Source organism: Cyanistes caeruleus, unplaced genomic scaffold (genome assembly GCF_971803275.1).
Source record: "Cyanistes caeruleus unplaced genomic scaffold, bCyaCae1.hap1.1 HAP1_SCAFFOLD_154, whole genome shotgun sequence".
In the NCBI taxonomy this organism is placed as follows: Eukaryota; Metazoa; Chordata; class Aves; order Passeriformes; family Paridae; genus Cyanistes; species Cyanistes caeruleus.
The window spans coordinates 195,753-211,684 of NW_028255947.1; the positions used below are offsets into that span (position 1 = coordinate 195,753).

The 15,932-nt window shown below is 50.3% G+C and overlaps 1 long non-coding RNA gene across 1 annotated transcript; it reads right to left on the bottom strand.

The window, feature by feature from the left end:
* Positions 1–258: 258 nt before the first annotated feature.
* On the bottom strand, positions 259–5,451 carry LOC147645855 (uncharacterized). Its single transcript, XR_015282102.1, has 5 exons — positions 4,303–5,451; positions 3,958–4,191; positions 1,149–3,665; positions 804–1,037; positions 259–511 (listed from the first exon to the last, which is right to left on the bottom strand). It is a non-coding gene; the product is annotated as an uncharacterized LOC147645855 (long non-coding RNA).
* Between the last annotated feature and the right edge of the window lie 10,481 nt (positions 5,452–15,932).

Sequence of the window (15,932 nt, forward strand, 5' to 3'; positions counted from 1 at the left end):
TTTGCCTTGCTACCCACAAGTGCTGTAGGTATTTCCAGGAGAAGAGGGAAAACATCGCTGTCCTGTGGTGTGGTAGAAATGCCACCACAACTGTGATTGTGTGAGCAAAGCCAGCCAGCGCTTTTTGGGGCAGCAGCAGCAGCTGAGAGTGTGGCAGAGCGGTTTTGATACTCTTTTTAGAGTCCTGCAAGCATTGTTCCCGAAACAACCCACAGCTTTGCAAATGTGCCCGAAGAAAATGCAAAGAGAACTGGGGTGTGAAAATCAAAGACTGTTTATCTGTAGAAGAAAAGGAACAAGAATGAACTACACCACATATTTACACTGTAAGAATATTGGTAACAACAACAACAAACTATAGAACCTATTTACCTGAGAACAGATCTAACAAAACTCTATGAAACGTATTTACAGACAACTTAAACAAACTCTAAAACCTCTATCCTGAACACAACAACTGTAAAACGTATGTACAGCAGGGTGGCATCTGTGTCTGTGATGTCCCTAAGTCCTGGAAGGAAAAACAAGTAGCACGGTCAGTGCAGTCAGGCACGGAAGGGTGTTCCATGTGCTGCCGGGCTGGGACACTGGCCCAGTGGGACTCTGCTGCCAGAAGGGAGCCTGGCTGGGGGCTGTGGCCCAGGCACTGGAACAGGGCTTGTGTGGCCCACAGCAAGCCCAGGCCAGGCCAGGGATGGCCAGCAGAATCCAGTGCATGGGCTAGCGTGTCCCTGAGCAGGGAGTGCCCAGCCCGGCCCCAGGCTGGCAGCAGGGGACCCACTCTGCCTGTGGGGAGCACCTGCCTGTTCTGCTGCTGGCATCGGTCTTCATCCCAAGACCATGTCTTCCTCCTTGTCTTTTAGATCAATATCCATCTCTTCAATATAATCTTACGTTTCCACCTCCATCTCTTCCTCTGTCTCGTACATATCCACATCCATCTCTTCCTCTCCAGTATCCTCTCCGTCCACTTCCATGGCTTCTTCTCTATCAGTCTGTGTATCGACGTCCGTCTCCTCCTCTCCGTCTGTGCCAGCCTGCAGAGGTAGCAAAATTTCAGCGTGGGGTCCCTTTCCCACCCTGTCCCACAGAGCTCCAGCCCAGCCAGGCAGCTGCAGGGTGTCCGCCTCCATGGAATAGTACCATACCTCTTTTGGAACAAATGCACACATCCTGCAGGGATGGAGAGCAAAATCCAAGCGATGGGGAGCTTTGGGGACTGCTGGGGGAATCAGGGAGCAGGTGGCAACAAGGTGACAGGGGTAGGCTTGGAGCAGGGTGAATGAAGAGCGTGCTGGCACAAAGAGCCAAGGGTTGTGTTGTGGCCGTTGCTGGATGCTGGAAGTTCTAGCTGGAGCGTGCACTGTGACATCACCGCCAGGAGTTCAGGCCCAGGCTGAAGAGGACAACGGAGACCGTAGAATGAATGACGGAATCCCTGGGTGCTTGGGCTTGGAAGGGACCCTAAAGACCATCTTGTTCCAAGCGGAGCAATCTTCGCCCAGAATAGGTTGCTCAGAGCCCCGCTCCCAGCTGGCCTTGGATGTTGCCAAGGATGGAGCATCCCCAGCCTCTGTGCACAGCCTGGGCCAGTGCCCCAGCAGCCGGAGTGGAAAAGAGCAGCTTCATTAGATCCAACTTCAAGCTCACTCCTGCAGTTGAAAGGCTTCTCCTCTCTGTGCCCATCTTTCCTAGAGCTGCAGGGAGGCCTCGCCAGCCCCCTTCTCTTTCCAGGCTGAGCATCCCCAGCCCCACACGGACAGCAGTCCGATGCGTGGCAGTCAAGGCTAAAGGGTAGCAAATGGCTACATCAGGAAGTGAGAGATGGAAGCTTTTGCAGATGGAAGCTTTACCTCTAAATGTAGAAAAGAAAGAAAAGTGGAGGGGGAAATGGTGGGACTCTGGCTCTGTTCTAACTGGCGAAGATTTTCTTCTCTTCTTTTCTGTCGTGCTAACCCAAGTTTTGTTGTTTGAAAGGAGGTTTAGCAAAATATCCATCGTCTTCTCCACTGCTGAAACACTGAACAACATCTGGGCAGGCTGAGGATGCAGAGCAAAACCTGCAAATATCTACTGCTGATCGTGATCCTGGGGAATGCAGCTAAAGCCAGCCAAAAGCAATTTCTGGAAAGTCAAGCCTGCTTTACGTTTTCTGGAGTTTGCTTGTGCCAACTTCACCAGTCATTTCTAAAAAAGGAAAAGAAACTCCAAGCAAAAGAGAGAAAAACACAAAGAAACCAACCCAAAGAAACCAATCAAACAAACAGATAAAACACCCCCAATCAAACCAAAGGCAATGAGAAGTTAGGACTAGTTGTAAGGATATCACAGCAGGCGAATGGCTGCTTCCTACTTGGATCACCATCCAAAGCCACCTAGAACAACTTCTCCAAAACATATCCAACAGCAGAAATGGAAAAAGTGATCCATGGCAGCTCTGCATTGTGGTGAAGGATGAGCATGCAGTGGTCCAGATGCAGCATTGCCCACCCTCCAGGCTGCTGTTTGCTCTGCTGAAAGACTCTTGCAGGACTGTGGCCCCTCTCCATGCAATGGAAATCATTGCCACAGCTCTCAGTTGAGGCACTGGCATTTCCAGAGCCAGATTCAGGCACAATCCTACTGCCTGCTGAGCATCTGGGAAAGGTGCTGAGCATCTTCAGGCCTAGAAGCACAAAAGAGCTCAGGCTCTCCCCGAACTGGGTTTTCAGGGCAGCTTTCCATATCTCTGCAAGATTTCTTCAGCCCTCAACACGTCTGACTTTATTATGTCCAACGATGCATTTGGGCTTCTTCCGTCCTCTTGTGTGCCCGTGAGTAACCTTCCACGTGGATGAAGGAGATTGTGTACAGGACAATTGATTGCGGCATTGCCATTTGGCTTCACTGTCACTCAGTTGAACACGGTCCTTATCTAAGAAGGACTTCCAAGAAATGGGTAGGAGTTTTGGCTGTGAGAGGAGCAGAAAGCACATTTTCTACAGCAAATTGCTAGCTGATGCACTTTCCTCCCTGCCAAAATAGTGATTGCCATTCATCTTCCTGGGAAGAATGTAAAGACCCATTCAGAGATGCCAGGTTCAGCTGGCCTGTGGCTTTGTGTACCTCATTTCACATGTCCAGTTTCAAGGGCCACTAAAAGAGGCTCATGTTTGCCTTGCTACCCACAAGTGCTGTAGGTATTTCCAGGAGAAGAGGGAAAACATCGCTGTCCTGTGGTGTGGTAGAAATGCCACCACAACTGTGATTGTGTGAGCAAAGCCAGCCAGCGCTTTTTGGGGCAGCAGCAGCAGCTGAGAGTGTGGCAGAGCGGTTTTGATACTCTTTTTAGAGTCCTGCAAGCATTGTTCCCGAAACAACCCACAGCTTTGCAAATGTGCCCGAAGAAAATGCAAAGAGAACTGGGGTGTGAAAATCAAAGACTGTTTATCTGTAGAAGAAAAGGAACAAGAATGAACTACACCACATATTTACACTGTAAGAATATTGGTAACAACAACAACAACAAACTATAGAACCTATTTACCTGAGAACAGATCTAACAAAACTCTATGAAACGTATTTACAGACAACTTAAACAAACTCTAAAACCTCTATCCTGAACACAACAACTGTAAAACGTATGTACAGCAGGGTGGCATCTGTGTCTGTGATGTCCCTAAGTCCTGGAAGGAAAAACAAGTAGCACGGTCAGTGCAGTCAGGCACGGAAGGGTGTTCCATGTGCTGCCGGGCTGGGACACTGGCCCAGTGGGACTCTGCTGCCAGAAGGGAGCCTGGCTGGGGGCTGTGGCCCAGGCACTGGAACAGGGCTTGTGTGGCCCACAGCAAGCCCAGGCCAGGCCAGGGATGGCCAGCAGAATCCAGTGCATGGGCTAGCGTGTCCCTGAGCAGGGAGTGCCCAGCCCGGCCCCAGGCTGGCAGCAGGGGACCCACTCTGCCTGTGGGGAGCACCTGCCTGTTCTGCTGCTGGCATCGGTCTTCATCCCAAGACCATGTCTTCCTCCTTGTCTTTTAGATCAATATCCATCTCTTCAATATAATCTTACGTTTCCACCTCCATCTCTTCCTCTGTCTCGTACATATCCACATCCATCTCTTCCTCTCCAGTATCCTCTCCGTCCACTTCCATGGCTTCTTCTCTATCAGTCTGTGTATCGACGTCCGTCTCCTCCTCTCCGTCTGTGCCAGCCTGCAGAGGTAGCAAAATTTCAGCGTGGGGTCCCTTTCCCACCCTGTCCCACAGAGCTCCAGCCCAGCCAGGCAGCTGCAGGGTGTCCGCCTCCATGGAATAGTACCATACCTCTTTTGGAACAAATGCACACATCCTGCAGGGATGGAGAGCAAAATCCAAGCGATGGGGAGCTTTGGGGACTGCTGGGGGAATCAGGGAGCAGGTGGCAACAAGGTGACAGGGGTAGGCTTGGAGCAGGGTGAATGAAGAGCGTGCTGGCACAAAGAGCCAAGGGTTGTGTTGTGGCCGTTGCTGGATGCTGGAAGTTCTAGCTGGAGCGTGCACTGTGACATCACCGCCAGGAGTTCAGGCCCAGGCTGAAGAGGACAACGGAGACCGTAGAATGAATGACGGAATCCCTGGGTGCTTGGGCTTGGAAGGGACCCTAAAGACCATCTTGTTCCAAGCGGAGCAATCTTCGCCCAGAATAGGTTGCTCAGAGCCCCGCTCCCAGCTGGCCTTGGATGTTGCCAAGGATGGAGCATCCCCAGCCTCTGTGCACAGCCTGGGCCAGTGCCCCAGCAGCCGGAGTGGAAAAGAGCAGCTTCATTAGATCCAACTTCAAGCTCACTCCTGCAGTTGAAAGGCTTCTCCTCTCTGTGCCCATCTTTCCTAGAGCTGCAGGGAGGCCTCGCCAGCCCCCTTCTCTTTCCAGGCTGAGCATCCCCAGCCCCACACGGACAGCAGTCCGATGCGTGGCAGTCAAGGCTAAAGGCTAGCAAATGGCTACATCAGGAAGTGAGAGATGGAAGCTTTTGCAGATGGAAGCTTTACCTCTAAATGTAGAAAAGAAAGAAAAGTGGAGGGGGAAATGGTGGGACTCTGGCTCTGTTCTAACTGGCGAAGATTTTCTTCTCTTCTTTTCTGTCGTGCTAACCCAAGTTTTGTTGTTTGAAAGGAGGTTTAGCAAAATATCCATCGTCTTCTCCACTGCTGAAACACTGAACAACATCTGGGCAGGCTGAGGATGCAGAGCAAAACCTGCAAATATCTACTGCTGATCGTGATCCTGGGGAATGCAGCTAAAGCCAGCCAAAAGCAATTTCTGGAAAGTCAAGCCTGCTTTACGTTTTCTGGAGTTTGCTTGTGCCAACTTCACCAGTCATTTCTAAAAAAGGAAAAGAAACTCCAAGCAAAAGAGAGAAAAACACAAAGAAACCAACCCAAAGAAACCAATCAAACAAACAGATAAAACACCCCCAATCAAACCAAAGGCAATGAGAAGTTAGGACTAGTTGTAAGGATATCACAGCAGGCGAATGGCTGCTTCCTACTTGGATCACCATCCAAAGCCACCTAGAACAACTTCTCCAAAACATATCCAACAGGAGAAATGGAAAAAGTGATCCATGGCAGCTCTGCATTGTGGTGAAGGATGAGCATGCAGTGGTCCAGATGCAGCATTGCCCACCCTCCAGGCTGCTGTTTGCTCTGCTGAAAGACTCTTGCAGGACTGTGGCCCCTCTCCATGCAATGGAAATCATTGCCACAGCTCTCAGTTGAGGCACTGGCATTTCCAGAGCCAGATTCAGGCACAATCCTACTGCCTGCTGAGCATCTGGGAAAGGTGCTGAGCATCTTCAGGCCTAGAAGCACAAAAGAGCTCAGGCTCTCCCCGAACTGGGTTTTCAGGGCAGCTTTCCATATCTCTGCAAGATTTCTTCAGCCCTCAACACGTCTGACTTTATTATGTCCAACGATGCATTTGGGCTTCTTCCGTCCTCTTGTGTGCCCGTGAGTAACCTTCCACGTGGATGAAGGAGATTGTGTACAGGACAATTGATTGCGGCATTGCCATTTGGCTTCACTGTCACTCAGTTGAACACGGTCCTTATCTAAGAAGGACTTCCAAGAAATGGGTAGGAGTTTTGGCTGTGAGAGGAGCAGAAAGCACATTTTCTACAGCAAATTGCTAGCTGATGCACTTTCCTCCCTGCCAAAATAGTGATTGCCATTCATCTTCCTGGGAAGAATGTAAAGACCCATTCAGAGATGCCAGGTTCAGCTGGCCTGTGGCTTTGTGTACCTCATTTCACATGTCCAGTTTCAAGGGCCACTAAAAGAGGCTCATGTTTGCCTTGCTACCCACAAGTGCTGTAGGTATTTCCAGGAGAAGAGGGAAAACATCGCTGTCCTGTGGTGTGGTAGAAATGCCACCACAACTGTGATTGTGTGAGCAAAGCCAGCCAGCGCTTTTTGGGGCAGCAGCAGCAGCTGAGAGTGTGGCAGAGCAGTTTTGATACTCTTTTTAGAGTCCTGCAAACATTGTTCCCGAAACAACCCACAGCTTTGCAAATGTGCCCGAAGAAAATGCAAAGAGAACTGGGGTGTGAAAATCAAAGACTGTTTATCTGTAGAAGAAAAGGAACAAGAATGAACTACACCACATATTTACACTGTAAGAATATTGGTAACAACAACAACAACAAACTATAGAACCTATTTACCTGAGAACAGATCTAACAAAACTCTATGAAACGTATTTACAGACAACTTAAACAAACTCTAAAACCTCTATCCTGAACACAACAACTGTAAAACGTATGTACAGCAGGGTGGCATCTGTGTCTGTGATGTCCCTAAGTCCTGGAAGGAAAAACAAGTAGCACGGTCAGTGCAGTCAGGCACGGAAGGGTGTTCCATGTGCTGCCGGGCTGGGACACTGGCCCAGTGGGACTCTGCTGCCAGAAGGGAGCCTGGCTGGGGGCTGTGGCCCAGGCACTGGAACAGGGCTTGTGTGGCCCACAGCAAGCCCAGGCCAGGCCAGGGATGGCCAGCAGAATCCAGTGCATGGGCTAGCGTGTCCCTGAGCAGGGAGTGCCCAGCCCGGCCCCAGGCTGGCAGCAGGGGACCCACTCTGCCTGTGGGGAGCACCTGCCTGTTCTGCTGCTGGCATCGGTCTTCATCCCAAGACCATGTCTTCCTCCTTGTCTTTTAGATCAATATCCATCTCTTCAATATAATCTTACGTTTCCACCTCCATCTCTTCCTCTGTCTCGTACATATCCACATCCATCTCTTCCTCTCCAGTATCCTCTCCGTCCACTTCCATGGCTTCTTCTCTATCAGTCTGTGTATCGACGTCCGTCTCCTCCTCTCCGTCTGTGCCAGCCTGCAGAGGTAGCAAAATTTCAGCGTGGGGTCCCTTTCCCACCCTGTCCCACAGAGCTCCAGCCCAGCCAGGCAGCTGCAGGGTGTCCGCCTCCATGGAATAGTACCATACCTCTTTTGGAACAAATGCACACATCCTGCAGGGATGGAGAGCAAAATCCAAGCGATGGGGAGCTTTGGGGACTGCTGGGGGAATCAGGGAGCAGGTGGCAACAAGGTGACAGGGGTAGGCTTGGAGCAGGGTGAATGAAGAGCGTGCTGGCACAAAGAGCCAAGGGTTGTGTTGTGGCCGTTGCTGGATGCTGGAAGTTCTAGCTGGAGCGTGCACTGTGACATCACCGCCAGGAGTTCAGGCCCAGGCTGAAGAGGACAACGGAGACCGTAGAATGAATGACGGAATCCCTGGGTGCTTGGGCTTGGAAGGGACCCTAAAGACCATCTTGTTCCAAGCGGAGCAATCTTCGCCCAGAATAGGTTGCTCAGAGCCCCGCTCCCAGCTGGCCTTGGATGTTGCCAAGGATGGAGCATCCCCAGCCTCTGTGCACAGCCTGGGCCAGTGCCCCAGCAGCCGGAGTGGAAAAGAGCAGCTTCATTAGATCCAACTTCAAGCTCACTCCTGCAGTTGAAAGGCTTCTCCTCTCTGTGCCCATCTTTCCTAGAGCTGCAGGGAGGCCTCGCCAGCCCCCTTCTCTTTCCAGGCTGAGCATCCCCAGCCCCACACGGACAGCAGTCCGATGCGTGGCAGTCAAGGCTAAAGGGTAGCAAATGGCTACATCAGGAAGTGAGAGATTGAAGATTTTGGAGATGGAAGCTTTACCTCTAAATGTAGAAAAGAAAGAAAAGTGGAGGGGGAAATGGTGGGACTCTGGCTCTGTTCTAACTGGCGAAGATTTTCTTCTCTTCTTTTCTGTCGTGCTAACCCAAGTTTTGTTGTTTGAAAGGAGGTTTAGCAAAATATCCATCGTCTTCTCCACTGCTGAAACACTGAACAACATCTGGGCAGGCTGAGGATGCAGAGCAAAACCTGCAAATATCTACTGCTGATCGTGATCCTGGGGAATGCAGCTAAAGCCAGCCAAAAGCAATTTCTGGAAAGTCAAGCCTGCTTTACGTTTTCTGGAGTTTGGTTGTGCCAACTTCACCAGTCATTTCTAAAAAAGGAAAAGAAACTCCAAGCAAAACAGAGAAAAACACAAAGAAACCAACCCAAAGAAACCAATCAAACAAACAGGTAAAACACCCCCAATCAAACCAAAGGCAATGAGAAGTTAGGACTAGTTGTAAGGATATCACAGCAGGCGAATGGCTGCTTCCTACTTGGATCACCATCCAAAGCCACCTAGAACAACTTCTCCAAAACATATCCAACAGGAGAAATGGAAAAAGTGATCCATGGCAGCTCTGCATTGTGGTGAAGGATGAGCATGCAGTGGTCCAGATGCAGCATTGCCCACCCTCCAGGCTGCTGTTTGCTCTGCTGAAAGACTCTTGCAGGACTGTGGCCCCTCTCCATGCAATGGAAATCATTGCCACAGCTCTCAGTTGAGGCACTGGCATTTCCAGAGCCAGATTCAGGCACAATCCTACTGCCTGCTGAGCATCTGGGAAAGGTGCTGAGCATCTTCAGGCCTAGAAGCACAAAAGAGCTCAGGCTCTCCCCGAACTGGGTTTTCAGGGCAGCTTTCCATATCTCTGCAAGATTTCTTCAGCCCTCAACACGTCTGACTTTATTATGTCCAACGATGCATTTGGGCTTCTTCCGTCCTCTTGTGTGCCCGTGAGTAACCTTCCACGTGGATGAAGGAGATTGTGTACAGGACAATTGATTGCGGCATTGCCATTTGGCTTCACTGTCACTCAGTTGAACACGGTCCTTATCTAAGAAGGACTTCCAAGAAATGGGTAGGAGTTTTGGCTGTGAGAGGAGCAGAAAGCACATTTTCTACAGCAAATTGCTAGCTGATGCACTTTCCTCCCTGCCAAAATAGTGATTGCCATTCATCTTCCTGGGAAGAATGTAAAGACCCATTCAGAGATGCCAGGTTCAGCTGGCCTGTGGCTTTGTGTACCTCATTTCACATGTCCAGTTTCAAGGGCCACTAAAAGAGGCTCATGTTTGCCTTGCTACCCACAAGTGCTGTAGGTATTTCCAGGAGAAGAGGGAAAACATCGCTGTCCTGTGGTGTGGTAGAAATGCCACCACAACTGTGATTGTGTGAGCAAAGCCAGCCAGTGCTTTTTGGGGCAGCAGCAGCAGCTGAGAGTGTGGCAGAGCGGTTTTGATACTCTTTTTAGAGTCCTGCAAGCATTGTTCCCGAAACAACCCACAGCTTTGCAAATGTGCCCGAAGAAAATGCAAAGAGAACTGGGGTGTGAAAATCAAAGACTGTTTATCTGTAGAAGAAAAGGAACAAGAATGAACTACACCACATATTTACACTGTAAGAATATTGGTAACAACAACAACAAATTATAGAACCTATTTACCTGAGAACAGATCTAACAAAACTCTATGAAACGTATTTACAGACAACTTAAACAAACTCTAAAACCTCTATCCTGAACACAACAACTGTAAAACGTATGTACAGCAGGGTGGCATCTGTGTCTGTGATGTCCCTAAGTCCTGGAAGGAAAAACAAGTAGCACGGTCAGTGCAGTCAGGCACGGAAGGGTGTTCCATGTGCTGCCGGGCTGGGACACTGGCCCAGTGGGACTCTGCTGCCAGAAGGGAGCCTGGCTGGGGGCTGTGGCCCAGGCACTGGAACAGGGCTTGTGTGGCCCACAGCAAGCCCAGGCCAGGCCAGGGATGGCCAGCAGAATCCAGTGCATGGGCTAGCGTGTCCCTGAGCAGGGAGTGCCCAGCCCGGCCCCAGGCTGGCAGCAGGGGACCCACTCTGCCTGTGGGGAGCACCTGCCTGTTCTGCTGCTGGCATCGGTCTTCATCCCAAGACCATGTCTTCCTCCTTGTCTTTTAGATCAATATCCATCTCTTCAATATAATCTTACGTTTCCACCTCCATCTCTTCCTCTGTCTCGTACATATCCACATCCATCTCTTCCTCTCCAGTATCCTCTCCGTCCACTTCCATGGCTTCTTCTCTATCAGTCTGTGTATCGACGTCCGTCTCCTCCTCTCCGTCTGTGCCAGCCTGCAGAGGTAGCAAAATTTCAGCGTGGGGTCCCTTTCCCACCCTGTCCCACAGAGCTCCAGCCCAGCCAGGCAGCTGCAGGGTGTCCGCCTCCATGGAATAGTACCATACCTCTTTTGGAACAAATGCACACATCCTGCAGGGATGGAGAGCAAAATCCAAGCGATGGGGAGCTTTGGGGACTGCTGGGGGAATCAGGGAGCAGGTGGCAACAAGGTGACAGGGGTAGGCTTGGAGCAGGGTGAATGAAGAGCGTGCTGGCACAAAGAGCCAAGGGTTGTGTTGTGGCCGTTGCTGGATGCTGGAAGTTCTAGCTGGAGCGTGCACTGTGACATCACCGCCAGGAGTTCAGGCCCAGGCTGAAGAGGACAACGGAGACCGTAGAATGAATGACGGAATCCCTGGGTGCTTGGGCTTGGAAGGGACCCTAAAGACCATCTTGTTCCAAGCGGAGCAATCTTCGCCCAGAATAGGTTGCTCAGAGCCCCGCTCCCAGCTGGCCTTGGATGTTGCCAAGGATGGAGCATCCCCAGCCTCTGTGCACAGCCTGGGCCAGTGCCCCAGCAGCCGGAGTGGAAAAGAGCAGCTTCATTAGATCCAACTTCAAGCTCACTCCTGCAGTTGAAAGGCTTCTCCTCTCTGTGCCCATCTTTCCTAGAGCTGCAGGGAGGCCTCGCCAGCCCCCTTCTCTTTCCAGGCTGAGCATCCCCAGCCCCACACGGACAGCAGTCCGATGCGTGGCAGTCAAGGCTAAAGGGTAGCAAATGGCTACATCAGGAAGTGAGAGATTGAAGATTTTGGAGATGGAAGCTTTACCTGTAAATGTAGAAAAGAAAGAAAAGTGGAGGGGGAAATGGTGGGACTCTGGCTCTGTTCTAACTGGCGAAGATTTTCTTCTCTTCTTTTCTGTCGTGCTAACCCAAGTTTTGTTGTTTGAAAGGAGGTTTAGCAAAATATCCATCGTCTTCTCCACTGCTGAAACACTGAACAACATCTGGGCAGGCTGAGGATGCAGAGCAAAACCTGCAAATATCTACTGCTGATCGTGATCCTGGGGAATGCAGCTAAAGCCAGCCAAAAGCAATTTCTGGAAAGTCAAGCCTGCTTTACGTTTTCTGGAGTTTGGTTGTGCCAACTTCACCAGTCATTTCTAAAAAAGGAAAAGAAACTCCAAGCAAAACAGAGAAAAACACAAAGAAACCAACCCAAAGAAACCAATCAAACAAACAGGTAAAACACCCCCAATCAAACCAAAGGCAATGAGAAGTTAGGACTAGTTGTAAGGATATCACAGCAGGCGAATGGCTGCTTCCTACTTGGATCACCATCCAAAGCCACCTAGAACAACTTCTCCAAAACATATCCAACAGGAGAAATGGAAAAAGTGATCCATGGCAGCTCTGCATTGTGGTGAAGGATGAGCATGCAGTGGTCCAGATGCAGCATTGCCCACCCTCCAGGCTGCTGTTTGCTCTGCTGAAAGACTCTTGCAGGACTGTGGCCCCTCTCCATGCAATGGAAATCATTGCCACAGCTCTCAGTTGAGGCACTGGCATTTCCAGAGCCAGATTCAGGCACAATCCTACTGCCTGCTGAGCATCTGGGAAAGGTGCTGAGCATCTTCAGGCCTAGAAGCACAAAAGAGCTCAGGCTCTCCCCGAACTGGGTTTTCAGGGCAGCTTTCCATATCTCTGCAAGATTTCTTCAGCCCTCAACACGTCTGACTTTATTATGTCCAACGATGCATTTGGGTTTCTTCTGTCCTCTTGTGTGCCCGTGAGTAACCTTCCACGTGGATGAAGGAGATTGTGTACAGGACAATTGATTGCGGCATTGCCATTTGGCTTCACTGTCACTCAGTTGAACACAGTCCTTATCTAAGAAGGACTTCCAAGAAATGGGTAGGAGTTTTGGCTGTGAGAGGAGCAGAAAGCACATTTTCTACAGCAAATTGCTAGCTGATGCACTTTCCTCCCTGCCAAAATAGTGATTGCCATTCATCTTCCTGGGAAGAATGTAAAGACCCATTCAGAGATGCCAGGTTCAGCTGGCCTGTGGCTTTGTGTACCTCATTTCACATGTCCAGTTTCAAGGGCCACTAAAAGAGGCTCATGTTTGCCTTGCTACCCACAAGTGCTGTAGGTATTTCCAGGAGAAGAGGGAAAACATCGCTGTCCTGTGGTGTGGTAGAAATGCCACCACAACTGTGATTGTGTGAGCAAAGACAGCCAGCGCTTTTTGGGGCAGCAGCAGCAGCTGAGAGTGTGGCAGAGCGGTTGTGATACTCTTTTTAGAGTCCTGCAAACATTGTTCCCGAAACAACCCACAGCTTTGCAAATGTGCCCGAAGAAAATGCAAAGAGAACTGGGGTGTGAAAATCAAAGACTGTTTATCTGTAGAAGAAAAGGAACAAGAATGAACTACACCACATATTTACACTGTAAGAATATTGGTAACAACAATAACAACAACAACAACAACAACAACAAACTATAGAACCTATTTACCTGAGAACAGATCTAACAAAACTCTATGAAACGTATTTACAGACAACTTAAACAAACTCTAAAACCTCTATCCTGAACACAACAACTGTAAAACGTATGTACAGCAGGGTGGCATCTGTGTCTGTGATGTCCCTAAGTCCTGGAAGGAAAAACAAGTAGCACGGTCAGTGCAGTCAGGCACGGAAGGGTGTTCCATGTGCTGCCGGGCTGGGACACTGGCCCAGTGGGACTCTGCTGCCAGAAGGGAGCCTGGCTGGGGGCTGTGGCCCAGGCACTGGAACAGGGCTTGTGTGGCCCACAGCAAGCCCAGGCCAGGCCAGGGATGGCCAGCAGAATCCAGTGCATGGGCTAGCGTGTCCCTGAGCAGGGAGTGCCCAGCCCGGCCCCAGGCTGGCAGCAGGGGACCCACTCTGCCTCTGGGGAGCACCTGCCTGTTCTGCTGCTGGCATCGGTCTTCATCCCAAGACCATGTCTTCCTCCTTGTCTTTTAGATCAATATCCATCTCTTCAATATAATCTTACGTTTCCACCTCCATCTCTTCCTCTGTCTCGTACATATCCACATCCATCTCTTCCTCTCCAGTATCCTCTCCGTCCACTTCCATGGCTTCTTCTCTATCAGTCTGTGTATCGACGTCCGTCTCCTCCTCTCCGTCTGTGCCAGCCTGCAGAGGTAGCAAAATTTCAGCGTGGGGTCCCTTTCCCACCCTGTCCCACAGAGCTCCAGCCCAGCCAGGCAGCTGCAGGGTGTCCGCCTCCATGGAATAGTACCATACCTCTTTTGGAACAAATGCACACATCCTCTGCAGGGATGGAGAGCAAAATCCAAGCGATGGGGAGCTTTGGGGACTGCTGGGGGAATCAGGGAGCAGGTGGCAACAAGGTGACAGGGGTAGGCTTGGAGCAGGGTGAATGAAGAGCGTGCTGGCACAAAGAGCCAAGGGTTGTGTTGTGGCCGTTGCTGGATGCTGGAAGTTCTAGCTGGAGCGTGCACTGTGACATCACCGCCAGGAGTTCAGGCCCAGGCTGAAGAGGACAACGGAGACCGTAGAATGAATGACGGAATCCCTGGGTGCTTGGGCTTGGAAGGGACCCTAAAGACCATCTTGTTCCAAGCGGAGCAATCTTCGCCCAGAATAGGTTGCTCAGAGCCCCGCTCCCAGCTGGCCTTGGATGTTGCCAAGGATGGAGCATCCCCAGCCTCTGTGCACAGCCTGGGCCAGTGGCCCAGCAGCCGGAGTGGAAAAGAGCAGCTTCATTAGATCCAACTTCAAGCTCACTCCTGCAGTTGAAAGGCTTCTCCTCTCTGTGCCCATCTTTCCTAGAGCTGCAGGGAGGCCTCGCCAGCCCCCTTCTCTTTCCAGGCTGAGCATCCCCAGCCCCACACGGACAGCAGTCCGATGCGTGGCAGTCAAGGCTAAAGGGTAGCAAATGGCTACATCAGGAAGTGAGAGATGGAAGATTTTGGAGATGGAAGCTTTACCTCTAAATGTAGAAAAGAAAGAGAAGTGGAGGGGGAAATGGTGGGACTCTGGCTCTGTTCTAACTGGCGAAGATTTTCTTCTCTTCTTTTCTGTCGTGCTAACCCAAGTTTTGTTGTTTGAAAGGAGGTTTAGCAAAATATCCATCGTCTTCTCCACTGCTGAAACACTGAACAACATCTGGGCAGGCTGAGGATGCAGAGCAAAACCTGCAAATATCTACTGCTGATCGTGATCCTGGGGAATGCAGCTAAAGCCAGCCAAAAGCAATTTCTGGAAAGTCAAGCCTGCTTTACGTTTTCTGGAGTTTGCTTGTGCCAACTTCACCAGTCATTTCTAAAAAAGGAAAAGAAACTCCAAGCAAAACAGAGAAAAACACAAAGAAACCAACCCAAAGAAACCAATCAAACAAACAGGTAAAACACCCCCAATCAAACCAAAGGCAATGAGAAGTTAGGACTAGTTGTAAGGATATCACAGCAGGCGAATGGCTGCTTCCTACTTGGATCACCATCCAAAGCCACCTAGAACAACTTCTCCAAAACATATCCAACAGGAGAAATGGAAAAAGTGATCCATGGCAGCTCTGCATTGTGGTGAAGGATGAGCATGCAGTGGTCCAGATGCAGCATTGCCCACCCTCCAGGCTGCTGTTTGCTCTGCTGAAAGACTCTTGCAGGACTGTGGCCCCTCTCCATGCAATGGAAATCATTGCCACAGCTCTCAGTTGAGGCACTGGCATTTCCAGAGCCAGATTCAGGCACAATCCTACTGCCTGCTGAGCATCTGGGAAAGGTGCTGAGCATCTTCAGGCCTAGAAGCACAAAAGAGCTCAGGCTCTCCCCGAACTGGGTTTTCAGGGCAGCTTTCCATATCTCTGCAAGATTTCTTCAGCCCTCAACACGTCTGACTTTATTATGTCCAACGATGCATTTGGGCTTCTTCCGTCCTCTTGTGTGCCCGTGAGTAACCTTCCACGTGGATGAAGGAGATTGTGTACAGGACAATTGATTGCGGCATTGTCATTTGGCTTCACTGTCACTCAGTTGAACACGGTCCTTATCTAAGAAGGACTTCCAAGAAATGGGTAGGAGTTTTGGCTGTGAGAGGAGCAGAAAGCACATTTTCTACAGCAAATTGCTAGCTGATGCACTTTCCTCCCTGCCAAAATAGTGATTGCCATTCATCTTCCTGGGAAGAATGTAAAGACCCATTCAGAGATGCCAGGTTCAGCTGGCCTGTGGCTTTGTGTACCTCATTTCACATGTCCAGTTTCAAGGGCCACTAAAAGAGGCTCATGTTTGCCTTGCTACCCACAAGTGCTGTAGGTATTTCCAGGAGAAGAGGGAAAACATCGCTGTCCTGTGGTGTGGTAGAAATGCCACCACAACTGTGATTCTGTGAGCAAAGACAGCCAGTGCTTTTTGGGGCAGCAGCAGCAGCTGAGA